The sequence below is a fragment of the Elgaria multicarinata genome, chromosome 13 (assembly GCF_023053635.1).
Source record: "Elgaria multicarinata webbii isolate HBS135686 ecotype San Diego chromosome 13, rElgMul1.1.pri, whole genome shotgun sequence".
Taxonomy (NCBI): Eukaryota; Metazoa; Chordata; class Lepidosauria; order Squamata; family Anguidae; genus Elgaria; species Elgaria multicarinata.
This window is the reverse complement of record NC_086183.1, coordinates 23,906,872-23,924,077: the sequence shown is the minus strand read 5'-3', so window position 1 is coordinate 23,924,077 and position 17,206 is coordinate 23,906,872. Positions and strand designations below refer to the sequence as shown.

Genomic DNA, 17,206 nt, shown 5'->3' with positions numbered 1-17,206 from the left:
AGTAAGCCTGTGTGCACCAGTTGCTGCTGAACATGGGTGGGAGGGTGCTGTTGCACCATGTCCTGCTTTGCTGGTCCCTGGTTGACGGCTGGTTGGCCACTGCGTGAACAGAGTGCTGGACTATTATTATTATTATTATTATTATTATTATTATTATTATTATTATTATTATTTATTTATTTATTTATTTATTTATTTATATAGCACCATCAATGTACATGGTGCTGTACAGAGTAAAACAGTAAATAGCAAGACCCTGCCGCATAGGCTTACAATCTAGATGGACCCTTGGTCTGATCCAGCATGGCACTTATGTTCTTAACATCTGAGGAACCTGTAACTTCTCAAAAAAAGTTTAAAAGCTGCCGAGTTAGGAAATGTTAGATTTGTATACCACCCCACTGGCAAATGCCTCTGAACAGTTTAGATCATAAGACAAAACAATAACATAATAACCATAAATAAATAATACAATACAAATATCAAAATAATACAATATTAAACATGAAACACATTTTTAAAAATATTAAAAACGTTTAAATAAGTGCTCAGTTAACACATGGAGGTCAGCTATATAGCAGCCGCATACAGTCCTGTGAAAATTGCTGTTCATCCTGGGAAAAGAATTTCCATTGACCTAATGCAGCCTTCGCCAGGTTGGTGCCCTCCAGTGTGTTTGGACTGCAATGCCCATCAGCCAGCATGGAAGAGTTGTAGACTGACACATCTGGAGGGCACCATAAGAACATAAGAAGAGCCCTGATGCTGGATCAGACCAAGGGTCCATGTAGTCCAACACCCTGTTCACACAGTGGCTGACCAGCTGTCTACCAGGAACCCACAAGCAGGACATGGTGCAACAGCACTTTCCACCCATGTTCCCCAGCAACTGGCATATATAGCCTTAATGCCTCTAATACTAGAGGAAGCACATAGCCATCAGAATTCATAGCTATTGATAGCCTTCTCCAGGAGTTTATCCAACCCACCAGGTTGAGGAAGGCTGACCTAATGTTTCAGGGTCCACCCTGGCTCTGCCCCATTGGCTCCACCCAAGGGGACATATATCAATGGAATGAAATGTTGGCTATATCTAATATGTCTACCACTTGTTTACAAATACAGGGGTAGGGGTAAGAGGGTGGATGCTGGGAGATGTGGTCGTTCAAATCAAAATGCTCCTGGGGCCAATGAAACGTTCAGCCCCACACCCTACCCCGCAGCCCAGAGAAACATCCACACTCTTCTCTCCAGGACAATAAGCCGATTCTCTGCTCCCAACTGTAACGACTTAGTAGCCAGGGCAGCCTTTGTCTCCGCAATGAATCACCCACCCGGTGCACACGGTTGCCGGCGACTGACTCATGCCCGCTCACAACCACGGCCTTTGTGCCCGGCTCCCGGGATGGCACAGCGGGTGACTGACACAGCTCTCCCGCCCTGTGCCAGGAACAGCAAAGTGAGCAGGGACACTTCATCTTTCCACTGAGGAAACAAACTCCTGGCCCGTCCTTCCTGGGAGAAGCCAGGCACTCGGTCTGAGGTGCTTGAATTAAACACCCCAAGGGGTAAACAGATGAGAGTGAGTCCGGAGACTGAGCATGAAACTATGCGCTGCCATGCTGCCAGGTCCTCTTGGTTTGGCTCCAGAGTTTGGCTTTGACACAAGACTGAATCAGAGCAGCTGGGCATTCAGCATTGTGAAAGCATGCTCAACATGAATAGTAGCGCATGGTGTGTGAACGTGGTCTCTGGATGTCTGTGTAGGGGCCAGTCAGGGAGTGCAGGTGCTTGGCATACGCCACAAGGCCTTGTTGTCATTGGCCAATGGCCGAGGAGCTGCTAGGCCTCATCTCCCTCAGAGTGAGTGAATATTTATAAAATGACACATGCTCATTAGCATTACTATGTGGTATATTTAAATTGTAAATTTCTAGTCATACAAGGCCGACAAGCCCTACTTTCAACAAGAGACACATTTTTTTTAAGTTCCACCTAAACCAGGAAATACCAACTAATTTGCTCTGAGGTAACTGTCCTCCCATGAGGTAACTGCCATTACATGGCAAGATTCTTTGTATATTTGGTGTAGGACTTTTAGGCCTTGTCATCTCTCTGAGCCAACTGAATGCATGGATCCGTACAAATGGTATTTATTAACACACAACCTCCAATATTTCACAGATGGAAACATAAACACACAGGTATCACTTGTATTCTCACATCAAGGATATTACTGCCCAAATCCATCATCACCATTACAGATCCATCATCACCATATTATATTGTTACACCCTTTCACCGGTGGTGTAGTCAAGTCAAGGCTCACCACCAAAGATGCTCAGATCAGTTCACCACCACCACCACCACTTTGAATTCCTCTTCCCTCTGATCTTAACTGCAGTCCTCACAGTAGCTAGGGTACAATAATACCCCCCTACCTGCCCCCAGAACAATATATTGTTCCATGTTGTAATGCAAATTATTTTGGGGTTGCTTGATCTTGAACGGGCAATTTAGACCAATTAGCTTTACAAAAGACAAGCTCATGGTGGAGATAAAACTGCTAGAACTCATTCCATGGGTTTTCATCCGGCAGGATCACCCCATGTGGTGCACATCATTCAGGGCCCTGCGTGGCTTGTCGCAATTTCTAAAAGTTACCCGAAGAGGATATCAGACCTGGATTCTCGACATTGAACTCTGCCCTTGCCCCATGCCAGCTATCTTTTGTTGATTTCTGCCCATCATGCCTTGTTAGGGGCTTCTGCCCATTAAAACGATGTCAACACGATCTTAGATCCCTGTTTACTTCCGCAATGCTCTCCTTTTTTGTTTTTTCCTCTCCCCCCCCACTCTAAACTCCCTTTCTCTCCCCATCCTCCATCAATATTTAAGCCCAGTCACCACGCCTGGCACATCTGCACATCACTTCATGCTGCTGACATCTCACCACCACTGCTCCGTGCGCTGATGTTTACACAGCAGGGCATTGTTCTAGGATTCTCTGTTTCTCACTGTAGGCTGATTTGCCTCGATTTTAGTTGGTCATTGGGACTGGCATACCCTGGTACCCTTGGCTGGCTCTGAAGAGTTGTCTGGTTTTCCAGGACTTACTTGTGGGTGGAAAGAGCATTCTTGGATTCTGGGTGAGTTCTGATTTTCCTGTTTGGCTTGCTTCTGGAAAGGAGGAGGCCCATGGATGAGGGCAAAGGATCTGGTGTAATTCTTAACTTTTGTGGATCAGAGTATTATTATTATTATTTATTTATTTATTTATTTATTTATTTATTTATTTATTTATTTATTTATATAGCACCATCAATGTACATGGTGCTGTACAGAGTAAAACAGTAAATAGCAAGACCCTGCCGCATAGGCTTACATTCTAATAAAACAATAAGGAGGGGAAGAGAAAGCAAACAGGCACAGGGTAGGGTAAACAGGCACTGGGTAGAGTAAAACTAACAGTATAAAGTCAGAACAAAATCAAGTTTTAAAAGCTTTAGGAAAAAGAAAAGTTTTTAGCTGAGCTTTAAAAGTAGGGTCAGGCAGGAATTTGGCATCAGTCCCACTGGTACAATTTGGGCCAAACTTCAGGACCCTGCAGCCTGGACCCCTCACTTCAAATTGCCATGCTGAAAGCCACAGGGGGTCAGGGCAGCTGATAGTAGCAGGATTTAAGGTTGTTTAAAATGCAACACTGCACACACTCTCAGCAGTTTTAACAATCAAAGTTTGCAAACAGTTTTGTTGTTATTTTTCTAACATATCAGGAATGTAGGAGGAGTTGTAAAGCATAGTGTGGTAGTGGTGGGGTGAAGAGAAATGTCCGTCATGTGCTTCACAATATACAAGGTCACCTAACGCATGCACACACAAGATTATTAAGTCCAGGCTTTAAAATGGCCTAATTGCACCACAGATCAGTCATGAGAGCCAGACTGAGAGCTTCATCCCATGTATCTGCTTCCCTCGGATTAATCCCGTAGCGCTAAACTTTCACAGTTGTTGTTGTTTTTGCTACCGGGCAACAGTGATCCTTTGCATACCAGGAAGTGAGTTTAAGGGGGGAAATGTAAAAAAAAAACCATTAAAAATCAACGGATGACCCAATTCAATTCAAATTTGGTATGCTTAAAGCTCTCCCTAATATCGATTACTGTGCCAATTTTGGTGTCTTTGTCTTTAAAACTTACGCAGATGTAAGCATTTCATTAAAATCCTTCTCCTGCGCCCCAGCGGCAGCTCGGAAGATACGCTCAAAATTGGGCTAAATACGGCAAACCTTTTTGCTTTATTGCACAATTATGGCAGGATGCATGGGAGTACTTCACAATCAAAGCAGATTATAAGGTGGAAAACTTCTGAGTCCTTTGCATGCAATTTGCAGTGATTGCACAGTATAACGCTGGTGTGATAAAGCTCTAAGCATGCCAATTCTTAGAGGATATTTTTCTATCTTTAGGAGGAAAGGTGATAATAGCCTGCTTACAATTTCACTCCAAAAGAAAAGGGGCTGGGAATGTTTTCAAGTTGTAAAAGGGAGAGAGAGAGGGAGGGGGGAGGTCTGATCTAGACTCCTACAGCAGTTGGGGGGAAAGTCCTGTGGTGAGGACTGTATCATTTCAAACTGGGATTTGGAGGCAGTGGGTAGGATCACATTTTCAAATGCTCTCCTATGGCAAATTTCTCTGCGAGTGGAACACTACACACTGGAGTATGGCTGGAAGAGAAGTTTTCGGAATCCTGAAGTGCTTGGGTTTGTTGGCTTTAAATCCTTATTATTTGGAGAGTATATTTACACAAGAGCGAGCCTTCAAAAATGGTATTCTTCACCTTCAATTTGTGATGAAGTCCACTGTAACATTCAGTATCCTATCATCTTACCCTGTTGCATTTTGAGAGAGAGACACAGTCCAAGTTTCAATGGTAAATTGCTCTTTTGGATTGTGCATATATTATGCCCCGCCCCCCAAGAAGATAGGTATTTCTGGCTTAGAACAAGTGGGCAAACGGCATGCAATAAATATAGGGTTGCCATACGTCCTGGAAAACTGGGAATGTCCTGATTTCCAGGAGATTCTGAAATGTCCCGACCGGCTGGGCAAGAATCCCGGATTCCTGGTCCAGCTGGTTGGAGAAATTCTGACCTCCAAAATGGTGCCTTGAGCCTGCTCAGTGGAGCAGCAGCAGCAGAGAAAAAGATGCATCCATCTGGCGCCTTTTCCAGAGCATCAGTGCTCCTCCACAGGCTCATCTCAGTCACTCACCGAGGCTCACCTTAGTGCGCCTGTGGATGTGTAGAAGAGGAACAACAGTGAGGAAAGGCGCACGTGCTCTCCTCAGGCTACCTGAGTCCCATGCAATGCAAAGGAGTTTGGTGAGCTTGGCTGGTTGTGGTCAGACCTTTAGGGTAAGTGTGGGGCGGAGCTGCTGGGTTATTTGTGGGGGAAGAAAGAGAGTTTTGTGGGGGACAGAAGGGAGGGAGCGAGTGGGGGATGAGGGGGTGAAGGAGAGGAAAGGAGAGAAGGGAGAAAGGAAAGGAATATCTGGAACCTGAAATTTGGGGGTGTCTTAGAGGACACTTGAAGCTCGCTCTTCAAACATGTTGGCAAACTAATAGTAGGGGTGTCAACTTCTGGGGGTCCAGGGACAATTCCCACCCCCAGAACCCACCAGGGGCCATACCACAGCAGCCACCACTGCAGAGTCATCAGATTTCCCCCCCCCCAAAAAAAATCCATCTGCAAAAAAAGGGCAGGTTTCCTTTAGAAATGGCCCTGATTTCTTGCCGTGCCTTTGCACCGCCCAATTTGCACCACCCAATTTTGGTGGCAAACCACAACTTTTTTGATTGAAAGAAAAGGGGAATTCACCCCTTTTTCAATAGTAAATTCGGCTGCGTAGGGCTTATTTCGGTCTAAACATGCATAGAATTGCGCCATTATTTATTTTACTTTAGGATCGTCTATGCTGCCTTTCCAGACATAACTTTTTGCCAAGCCTTCACAATAAATCCCCAAAATAATTTAAAATAACATGGGTATCTAAATTTACTATACACTGAAAAGCAGCATACAAGGCCAAAGGCCAACACAGAATCATCAGTGTCAATTTTTTTAAAATCAAAGTAGGTATAAAATGGAGAGAGCCTGTCATGTTACGTGAAATGTACGTTCGTAGTGCAACGGCAGCATGCGTGGGAAAGGGCCGCACAGCTCAGTGGCGAAGCACCTGCTTTTCGTGCAGAATGGTCCTAGGTCCAGCTGTCAGCATCTCCAGTTAAAAGGGTCTCAGGCCAGTGGAGGTTGGTGGCTCCGGTGTCAGTGGGGCTGTAAATTCACTCTGGGTTTCAGTCAGAACTCTAAAGGAGCTATTCAAGGTGGAGATCCTATTTTAGGGATTAGGTTCAGCACCTTGGATGGCTCCTTTAGAGTTCTGACTGAAACCCGGAGCCGACCCACAGCCCAGCCGACATTGGAGCCACCAGCCTCCAATGCATAGGGTGGCCATGTACCCTACTTCAGAGAGGACAGTCTTCCATTTGTAGGGCTGTCTAGTCCAAGTCCAGTTTAAACAGAAAGAACCCTAAAAGAAAAGCAGAGGCCTTGAGGTTATCCAACAACGGTTAGCACCTGGACAGCAGACTGAGCAGGCGCAAAGTTCATGCTGTCTGGGGTGATGGGAGTCGTCATTTGGAGGGCACCAGGTTGGGGAAGACTGGCCTACAGCAAGACGACAGCAACTCCAACAAGGCTCCTGTGCCTTTGATAGATTACAGAAGCTGGTAGAAATTCTGCAGGCGACTTCCCCGCCCCCCATGATGCATCTTTAATTTCATCCAACAGGGGGCAGCAGGGACGCATCACCAAATGCAAAGGCACATTCGTGAATGCAGCTCTGAGCAGTGCAAGGAGAAAGTTTTAACAGTGGATCGTCACTTCTGCTGCTATAGATCTACTAACTGCTGCCACCCTCCTGGCAATATGTATTTATGTGCTCAGTCTGTGTGCTTTTTTGCCCTACTTGTAGCATGCAGATAGAGCTTTTCCTAATCGCCCGAGGCAATGACACATAATACCAGTGCATACTGGAGATGTACTACATGCATCTGTAGCAGTGGATTCTCTGCACTGCATGGGGGCGGGGGGGGGAATATATGGCTTTTGAGGTCTTTTCCAACTTTATGATTCAATTTGGAATCATATAGAATATCCGAGGACCTCTGCTGTCACCAAGCCCAAGTATCTAAGCTAGGGTGACCATATGAAAAAGAGGACAGGGGTCCTGTTTCTTTAACAGTTGTATTGAAAAGGAAATTTCAGCAGGTGTCATTTGTATATATGGGGAACCTGGTGAAATTCCCGCTTCATCACCATAGTTAAAGCTGCAGGTGCCCTGAACTCTTTTAAATCTGGTCACACTAGTATAGCTCCTGCAGCTTTAACTGTTGTGATGAAGAGGGAATTGCACCAGGTTCTCCATATATACAAATGATACCTGCTGAAATCCCCTTTTCTATGCAACTGTTAAAGATACAGGAGCCCTGTCCTCCTTTTCATATGGTCACCCTATCTAAGCATATTTTGATGGCTATGAATTATTAGTCTTGTGGAAGCTTAAAGATTGATTTCGGGAACCAGAAGATTCGACCATATAACACCTGCTCTGGTCCGCTTGCACTGGCTGTCTGTATGTTTCCGAGCCCAATTCAAGGTGCTGGTTTTGACCTATAAAGCCTTACACGGCTTGGGACCACAATACCTGATGGAATGCCTCTCCCGACGTGAATATACCCGGTCACTACGTTCAACATCTAAGGTCCTCCTCCGGGTGCCTACTCCGAGAGAGGCTCGGAGTGTGACAACGAGGGACAGGGCCTTTTCAGTGGTAGCCCCCAGAGTATGCAATGATCTCCCTGATGAGGCTCGCATGGCGCCAACGCTGCTATCTTTCCGGCACCAAGTTAAGACTTTCCTCTTTGCCCAGGCATATGGCAGCACATCTTAATCACCCACATGTTTAGGGGTTTTTTTAACGGTTTTTAATGCTTTATAAGTATGTTCTGTGTTCTAGAATTTTAAATTTTGTATACTCATTTTTATCTTAATTTTAGAATTCCTGTAAACCGCCCAGAGAGCTCTGGCTATGGGAGCGGTATATAAGTGCAATAAATAAATAAATAAATAAATAAATAAGACTAACAAATTTATTCTGGCATTAGCTTTCGTAGACACGGCTCACTTCGTCTGATGCATGAAGTATTAACCTCAAGTTGGCAGATAGATAGATAGACAGATAGACAGACATATAATTGGGGAGTGGGATTGTAAAGACTATGGTCAGAGCGCATTGAAATGCAAAAAGGTCAGGCATTGATATGAATTACAACTTTTAAGATAATTTTCACTGGCTGAACTTCTTGCATTTCGGTTCCCTCTGACCTCCTTGTATATAATCCAGCGTGTATGTATACAAATATCCCAATCAGAGTTTAACATTTCTTGTATCTGATGGAGTGGATTATAGTCCATATAAGCTTTTTCCATAATAAATATGTTTGCCTTTAAGGTGCCACAAGACACATTGTTGTCTTTGCTGCAAGAAACTAACGCAGCTACCCCTCTGTGATTGTTAGTGTCGGAAATGTAGAAGTGGAATAAGAACAAGGGTTTGGTTTTTTTCCAGTTCAGAAGTTTTTATCTACTTAATTATAAGTAGAGATACACTTACCTGGGAGTAAGACCCACAGAACTCAATAAGGCTTACCTCTGAGTAGATTTGTATAGAATTCCTTTGCTAATCAACAATAACTCCCTTTTAAGTTACTTCTTATCCCCTTTCAGCAGCTTATTGTACTGCTCACTATCATCACATCTGGGTGTGGGGTTCTCCCCTCCTAGCATGGCTTAAGCATGTTCAAGAGCAATCTTGAAAACTCCAGCAAGGGGAATCTTGGGTTGCCGGAGATGGAAAGCATCCAAGCTGTAAATCCGGAAGTCCCCGGTTCAAACTATCTCACCTCGGCCATGAACTCAATTAAGCATGCCCTAGGCCCTTTCTACGCCTAAGGATTATCCCAGGCAAATGGAGGGATCATCCCTGCTTGCTCCCGGGATCCCCTGTGTGTCATTTGGACGCACAGGGATAATCCCGGGATGATCCTGGGATATAGGCATGGTGTAGACATGGCCCTCGTCACATTCAGACTGGAGTATTGCAACACATTCTTCACGGGGCTGTGTTTGTAGACAACATGGAAGCTTAAGGGGGTGCAGAATGCAGCCATTCATATTCTCGTTGGAGCTAGCTCAGCCTTCCTCAACCTGGGGCGCTCCAGATGTGTTGGACTGCATCTCCCAGAATGTCCCAGCCGGCATTCTGGGAGTTGTAGTCCAACACAACTGGAACGCCCCAGGTTGAGGAAGGCTGAGCTAGATGGTCAGATTATATTACACAAATTCCATACCAGCTGCACTGATCTGCCCACCCTGTGCATTTCTAGGCACAGTTCAAAGCGCTGGTTTTGACATAGGTTATTTGAAAAACCACTTGCACCCTTATGAACCTGCCCATGTGTTAAGATCACTGTCAAAAGCCCTACTCACTGGCCTGCCATTCATTATTTAATTATTTTATCTATTACATTTCTATACTGCCTGATAGTTGAAGCTCTCCGGTCAGTTCACAACAATTAAAATCTGTAAGGTTGGCAGGCACTAGAGACAGGGCCTTCTTAGTGGTGGAACCTGCCCTCTGGAATTCCCTCCAGAGAAACATATGGCTGGTGCCACTTGTAGTTTTTAAGAGTTTTTGTTTTGTGTTTCAATTATTTGTTTTCTTTGGCTTTAAACTACATGCTTTTAGTTTGTATGTTGCTTTTCTTAAGTTTTGAATCTGGCTTGTTCAAACTGGTTCATTCTTACAGTTGTTGAAAAACGATTTATGGTTTTTATGAACTTGTTATATTGATATTGAATTGTGTGTTTTGTATTGTAAGTTGCCATGGGAAGACTGCCGTTTTGAAAGGCAGCAAGAAATGCATTAAATGTATAATTAAACACAACTCTTGAGATACCCTCAGGTACATTACTCTCCCTCTCTCAGCTTCAGTCGTTCCATTTGCAACATGGGGGTTAATTTTATGCTGAATTACCTTTCTGAATTGTTGTAAGGATTGTAACTAGATTGGGGTTGAGGGGGCAATTTTAGGTTTACACAGGGATGGAATCCAAACTCAAGTAGAAGGTAGTCTCCCCTCTCCCCAAACACCAACGAGAGATAACTGAGGTTGCTGTTATCAAACGACTATAATCCAAACTACACTGCTCCACAGGTACAAAAACAAGATTTAGAAATGTGAACACAGTCATTAGCTCAAGCACATGATGCCACCCCCAGACTAATCACCAAAGGACAAAACATAACATGCATATTTGTCTCATGTTATCAGAGAATTAAGCATTTGTGAAATGGGTGAATTTACTTGGTCTGTTTACAGAAGACAGGCTAGAAATGTTTACCCATCCTATGGGTGTAGTATGCTCGCGAAATATTTCTATTGTTTGCAAATACTGAGACCCCAAGTTAATAGTGCTGATCATTTGAAATGGCCAGGAATTTGTTTGCAAGTCTAGAATTGGAGCATGCACATATGCAAATCCAGTCCTATTTTCCTCCAAAGCAAGAGGCAGCTTCTTCTGCAATTCTTTATCCACTTTCTTGAGCCACTGTTTTGCACTTGGCACTGGTCAGTGGACCTCAGGTTTCTAGTGAAAAACAAAGTAGATCCCAGAAGCCCAAACTCTGCCGACCTCAATATACAGTACCAGATGCTGATATTCTTTTTATTTCACTCTTCTTCTGGAGCCTGAGCTCTGGAATTCCCTGTGGAGGGAGGCTCAGTCAGCTCCCTCTCTGTTATCTTTCTACTGACAGGCAAAGATGTTTTTATCCAGGCAGGCCTTTTGCATATAAGTGTCATGGCTAACCCTACTGCCCCTGGTTTGGGAGAAGGTGTTTCAGGTAATCAATCAGAATCAGATTTGGAACTAGTACATTGCTAGTACTAGTACTAGAACTAGTACTAGAACCATGTACATTGATGGTGCTATATAAATAAATATAATAATAATAGAGGAGGTGGCGCCAGACACCAGCCAGCCTGTACCAGTGGGGGAGGAAGCTCTCATGGGCGATTCCCCAGCTGGGAGCCAGCCCTCTCCAGAGCTTATCTCCTCAAGGCCAAATCCTACACACTCAGTGGGAAGTGAGCTTTCTTCTGGAGGAGAACGCCCCAACAAACTAGCTGATCCTAGGGTCCTCCGGAAGCTAAAACGCACAGAGTGAAAGGAAGACGTGAGAAAGTCAGTCCAACTAGCATTGCGCCAGAACCTGCCTCCACACCAAGCTCTCTGAAGTTAAGGGCGTTTGGGAAAAGGCTTCCTGTTCTCCTTGATCGGACAGTTGTCTCACTTAGTTTGCACAGTTTTGCCTAGGGGGAAGTTTCCAAGAGATTAGACTCTCTTCAGGTGGGAAGAGACGTTTGTTGCTTAATAAAAGCTTTGTGGATTACCTAGCAGGCCTCGTCATTTGCCTCCCATCGAAAGCAGGAGTTTTCTGAGAAACACGACGATTGGCTGGCCCTGTTGCCAAATAAGTTTTTGTTAATAGGATGGGTGCTGTTTATTACTTTTATTGTTGTCTTTTTCATAGTGCTTTTAATTTATTTGTGTTTTGTTTGAGTGAAGCTTCTGTTTCAGACTTATTGTTGTTAGCCATCTTGAATGCCATTTTTTGATGTCAAGGTGAAATATATATAGCTGACTGCCTTCAGAGGATCCCTGCTGTCAGGTAGCTCTTGCCATGTCTCACCTAATATTTAGACAAAATCAGCTTCCCTGAAATTACCACCCATTGGCTCCTTGGTAGCAACAGTGAACAAGTCTGCTTCATCTTCTGTAGATATTTAAAGAACCACTATCAGGCCTCCCCTTAATTCTCTTCTCCAAGTTAAACATGCCCAGCGTTTTCAACCATTCCTCATAGGATTTGGTTTCCAAGCCCCTTCACTGTCCTGATTACCCAGTATATTCCCCCCTCCCTCCATTAACTATATTGACCCATAAAATATGCATCAAAGCTACTCTTGAATACATTTGCTTGAATTCAGTCGCTCATGTCCCAAAGTGATGATTCTAATAGCCAGTTCTTCCTCATCAGTTCTGTCGCCTGGTAACGTAATGACAAAATGCACATTCGAAAGCTTTCAGAATTACTTAAATGTCCTTTTAACTTCTTCTCAGAGAAGTGCTGCAGTCTAACAATGTGAAAACATGACAAACCATCTCACCATATGTCAGTGCTTCAAGATTTGAGAAGTCAAGAGCCATTTGGAAACAAGCACATCAATCTTCTGCTGACTTCAAAGTATCTATAAGATACAGGCGATATTTTTAACCATGCTGCTATTTCCCCATCTTTTGTAACGGAAGGTTATGGTGACGGATGTTTCTTTGCTGGAATCTAGTGGGAGTTATGTTTTGCTGCAGTTCGAGAGTTTTCAAGAGTTCAGGTATGCATTTCCTTTAAGTATCCTTTGCTCTTTGAAAGCAAAGGTTAGAAATAGTTAGCCACCACATTTGTAAGCTGGCTTAATCGGTTTTCAGCATTTGCATTTTATATAATTTGCATTTTTTAAGATTGCCCCTGACGATGGAGATTTTGCCTTTGAAGCATATTGGGTTCAAATAAAGAAAACAAGTAAATAAAGTTTCCCTTCGGTAGCTTTGAGAATATTGCTCTGTTTGCATTTCATTTTGTTTGTGTGCCTCCCCTTCTGTTTTTGCTTAGAAATAGACCAGACATAAAAAAAGCATTAACAATTTAATATTCATGCTTATAAAAACTGCAGAGGGCAGGTGCCCTTTTAGAAGAGGTGTTACTCCCTTTGCTCTCACGCAGAAGGGGATGCCTCTGATCAGATGGCATCTGCTGCAACATCCATACATTTAGATTCTAAAAGTAAAGTGCCACCTTTTTTCTTCAAACATATGCAAGTTTAGGCAGGCTTGCAATGCAATCCTTTACATCAATTTCAACAAGGTATGCAGGTCCAGGATAGACCTGAATCAATTCATTCATGAGTACCAACTAATTGATTATTTAAGAGAGCTGCCCTCAACTCAGGGATGCTTTGGACTACAACCCCCACTATTCCCTTCTGCCATGACCAATGGGGATGATGGGAACTGCAGGCCAACACACCCAGAGAGAGCCACGTTGGAGAAGGCCTACTCTAAGATTTCTTTAATCGGGCAAGAGCTTGGGGTAGTAATTCTTAAAAGTGGATCCCTTCGGATGTTGACTTCCTGCCCAATCGTATGGTCATTTTCAGCGCTGAATGGGAGGGAGCAGGCCCAGAGCTCCTCTCGCGGGCTTCTGATCCACAGCCTGCTGCTTGCTCCATGTGATGTAAGTGCAGAGGCTCAGCTCTGCAAGGAGCAGCCCAAGCAGAGCCTGGACAAATAGCTTTGTTCTGTGACCTTTGCTTGAGTGGTGCTGCCAGGCGCTGCCATTCTAGAGCTGACTGTTTCACGGGGCTGCACTGAACATGATCTGCTTTGAAGGACACAAGCCATTGTCACAGAGCAGAGAGGGGAGGAGGAGGAGGAGGGCAAGGCGAGGAGGAGGAGGAGGGGGAGGAGGAGGAGGAAGAGGAGGAGGAAGAGGAGGAGGCCTCCACCTTGACACAGAAAGCAACCTTGGTGAAAGGAGCAGGTCCAGAGGGAATGAAAGACACAAAAGCCCAACCTTTCTTGCAGCGCCAACTATTAGTCCAGTGGCCCTGATGTCAGAGTAGTGTCCATCTGGCTGTTTGCAAGTCTACCAAGACCTCATAAGGGAAAGAAAGGTCTCTGCCTCGTACAGACAGAGCGAAAGAGAGAGAGAGAGAGAGAGAGAGAGAGGCCAGATCTACACGTCGTTGCGAAGGCGCCTTTTTTTAAAGACGTACCTAAAAGAAGCGACTCTTTCTTTACTGTGTGTACTGTGAGCTAGGCAGCGCCGCCTGCGGAAGAATCTCTACCCCATTCAAAGAGGCTGCTCGGGCCGCTTCCCCCTCGCGTGTTCTTCCATTCGAATAATCCCCCTTCCCACCCGGCGGCTCTTCTGGCGTGTCCCGGCGGCGGCAGCTCCTCCTGCAAAACACTTTTCTCCCTCGGTATGTTTGTATTTGCGTTTGCGTACGCGTGTGCAAGCACACACCGAAGAGAGTCCCGGGGAGATGACACCACGGGGGAGAGCGAGAGGCAGAAGAGCCGCCGGGTGGGAAGGGGGATTATTCGAATGGAAGAACACGTGAGGGGGAAGCGGCCCGAGCAGCGTCTTTGAATGGGGTAGAGATTCTTCCGCAAGCGGCGCTGCCTAGCTCACAGTACACACAGTAAAGAAAGAGGCGCTTCTTTTAGGTACGTCTTTAAAAAAGGCGCACGGAAGCGCCTTCGCAACGACGTGTAGATCTGGCCAGAGAGCGAGAAGATGCTGCTTTATAGCAGGTCAGACTATCCATCTAGGCCAGTGTTGTTTACTCCAGCCTTCCCCCAAATTGGTGCTGTCCAGATGTGTTAGACCGCAACTCCCATCATTGGGAATGATGGGAGTTGTAGTCCAACTCATCTGGCTAGGGAATGATGGGAGTTGTAGTCCAACACTTCTGGAGGGCGCCAGGTTAGGGAAGCCTGGTCTGCTCTCTGGCTGGCAATGGTTCTCCCAAGCTTTGGGGGCAGAGGTCTTTCATATCACCGGCGATGTGGTTTTTTATTTTGATTTTTTAAAACCATCGGGGCTCTCAGGGATGGGACCTGGGGCCAGCACTGAGCTCCAGCACTGAGCTACAGCTGCAGTCCTGTCCTGTGCAGCCCCTACTTGGGGCATTAACCTCACACCCACCCCAATGAAATAGGGAGGCCTGAATTAACACGGATCAGTAGCGGCGCAGAGTGTTGTAGAAACATTCCTCCTTAGTGGAGCTGCCATAGCTCAGTGTGATAGAGCACCTGCTTTGTGTGAAGAAGGTCCCAGTTTCGATCCCTGGCTTCTCCAACTAAGGCGAGGGGAAAAATCCTGCCAGAAACTCTGGAGAAACGCTGCCAGTCAGTGACTGGGTTAGGTGGGCCAATGACCCAACTCAATATAAGCTCTCTTCCTATGTTCCCTTTGAGCTTGGGCCCGCTCTTTGTTTCAGCTTGGGTGCAACCGTTCCCTTCGAGGCGCTGAAGCCAGGGAACAGAGCATGCGAGAGGAGAGCTCTTGCTGCGGGTCCCTCTTGGAGAAACCCTTCTTCCTAGTCATCATCAGCTTTTCCCTGGGCCAGGCTGCCGGAGGTGCTGCTTCTGCTGCTGCTAGCAGACCTGGGCCTCTTGCCAGTGGTAGGCGGGCACAGCTGCTGCCCGTAGGAGGGAAGCGAACACCAACAGCGGAGGCAGGAAAGGAGCCTGTCAGCCAGCACCGAGGCCTACGTGCGCGCGTGCTCTTGAACACACAAACATGCATTCCGTGCACAAGCACACCCACGGAGTCACCAGGGCATCTTTCGTGCCTGTGCAAAAGCTCCTTTTGGCATCTAGTTCCGAGCTTGAGTCCTGTACCAACACCTCTGTTCTGTAGTCAATTTCCCGGTCAGATTAACTTGCGGACGCAAGAATCGTCTTCGCAATGGATGGAACTTTTCTCTAGCCGCGAGCTTTTTGGCTTCCTGGTATTTTCTTGATTCCATTTCTTAGAACCGTGGGGATGGGGGAGAGCAATGAAAGGCTCATGTGCTTCTAACAGTCCTGCGGAAGTGGGAAAGCCAGTGCGATGGGGGGGAGGCCAGAGCCCAAAGTGGGTGGGCCACCTCTTTCCTCTCTTTTTCTGCTCTCCCCTTTTCTTATTTCATTTTCCAACACCCCCCTTTTAATCTCCCTCCCTTCCTCCCTCCCTGCCTGCCTGCCTGCCTGCCTGCCTGCCTATTAGGCTGTTGAGAGTGGGACAGATAACTCTTCTGAGAGATCTGAACTGATCCCGTACAGAGGGCTATTAAATTAGGCTGAGGGCTATTTATTTATTTATTACATTTTTATACCGCCCAATAGCTGAAGCTCTCTGGGCGGTTCACAAAAATTAAAACCACAAAGAGCATAATGAAACAACCAACAATCTAAAAACACAAGTACAAAATACAATATAAAAAGCACAACCAGGATAAAACCACACAGCAGGAATTGATATAGGTTAAAATACGGAATTAAAACAGCAAGTTTAAATTTAAGTTAAATTAGGTGTTAAAATACTGAGAAAATAAAAAGGTCTTCAGCTGGCGACGAAAGGATTACAGTATAGGTGCCAGGAGAACCTCTCTGGGGAGTTCGTTCCACAGCCGGGGTGCCACAGCAGAAAAGGCCCTCCTCCTAGTAGCCACCTGCCTCACTTCCTTTGCCAGGGGCTCACAGAGAAGGACCCCTCCTGCTTTACCAGGTAAAGGTGGTCTCCTGAATGTGCAAATCACCTGCAGTGTGTGTAATTTTTTGAACAGCTCACATCCCAAGTAGTCATGATTGCTTTCATGGCTGAGATGGAGAATAAGAGAGAACAAAGTCATCTCCAAGGTATATATAGTGTTAATAACCTTGTTGAAGCAGAAACGGAAAAATGTAGAAAAGGAAAGATTAGATCAATCCATCTTGTGCCTGCCTTTCATTCAACTAAACTACAAGTATGGTTCCCTTGGCTACCGATTCAAATTCCCCCCTCCACACAGATTCTAAACAAAGGAACCAAAGAATTAAAACCTCGCTGTTGTCAAAACCCTACAAGCTTGTTATTAATTTTGCAGTGATTAGACCACGCAAGGCCCTTATTTCTAGAGTCACGTGACTATGAGAGAATTCTGTGTTTACTACAACCATTAAGTGGCCAGATTTTCACAGGATTCAGTTTCTGTCTAGGTGTCAGAGTCCAGTAAGGGATCTGGTCCAAAGTTGTCAGGGTTCAAGGTCTTGGGAAGGAAAGACAGTTATCAATCTTATGGGTCCAGTAAGTAATGTAGTACTTGAGTAACATAGCCTAGGGCAAGCAAGGGTCAAGTTTAATAGGCATCAACCAAAAATTAGAAGTGCCGGAAACAGATGGCATAATTCAAGGTGAGCAGCCAGGTGGGATAAGA

The 17,206-nt window shown here is 45.3% G+C and overlaps 1 protein-coding gene across 3 annotated transcripts in view; it reads left to right on the top strand.

The window, feature by feature from the left end:
- The first annotated feature begins 2,933 nt into the window (after window positions 1-2,933).
- LOC134408062 (myelin-associated glycoprotein-like) overlaps window positions 2,934-17,206 on the top strand; it is a 52,703-nt gene continuing 38,430 nt past the window's right edge. For all 3 annotated transcript variants that reach the window (XM_063140135.1, XM_063140134.1, XM_063140136.1), the window contains exon 1: window positions 2,934-3,149. The gene's annotated coding sequence lies outside the window, so the exon portion shown is untranslated. The remainder of the gene's footprint in view (window positions 3,150-17,206) is intronic.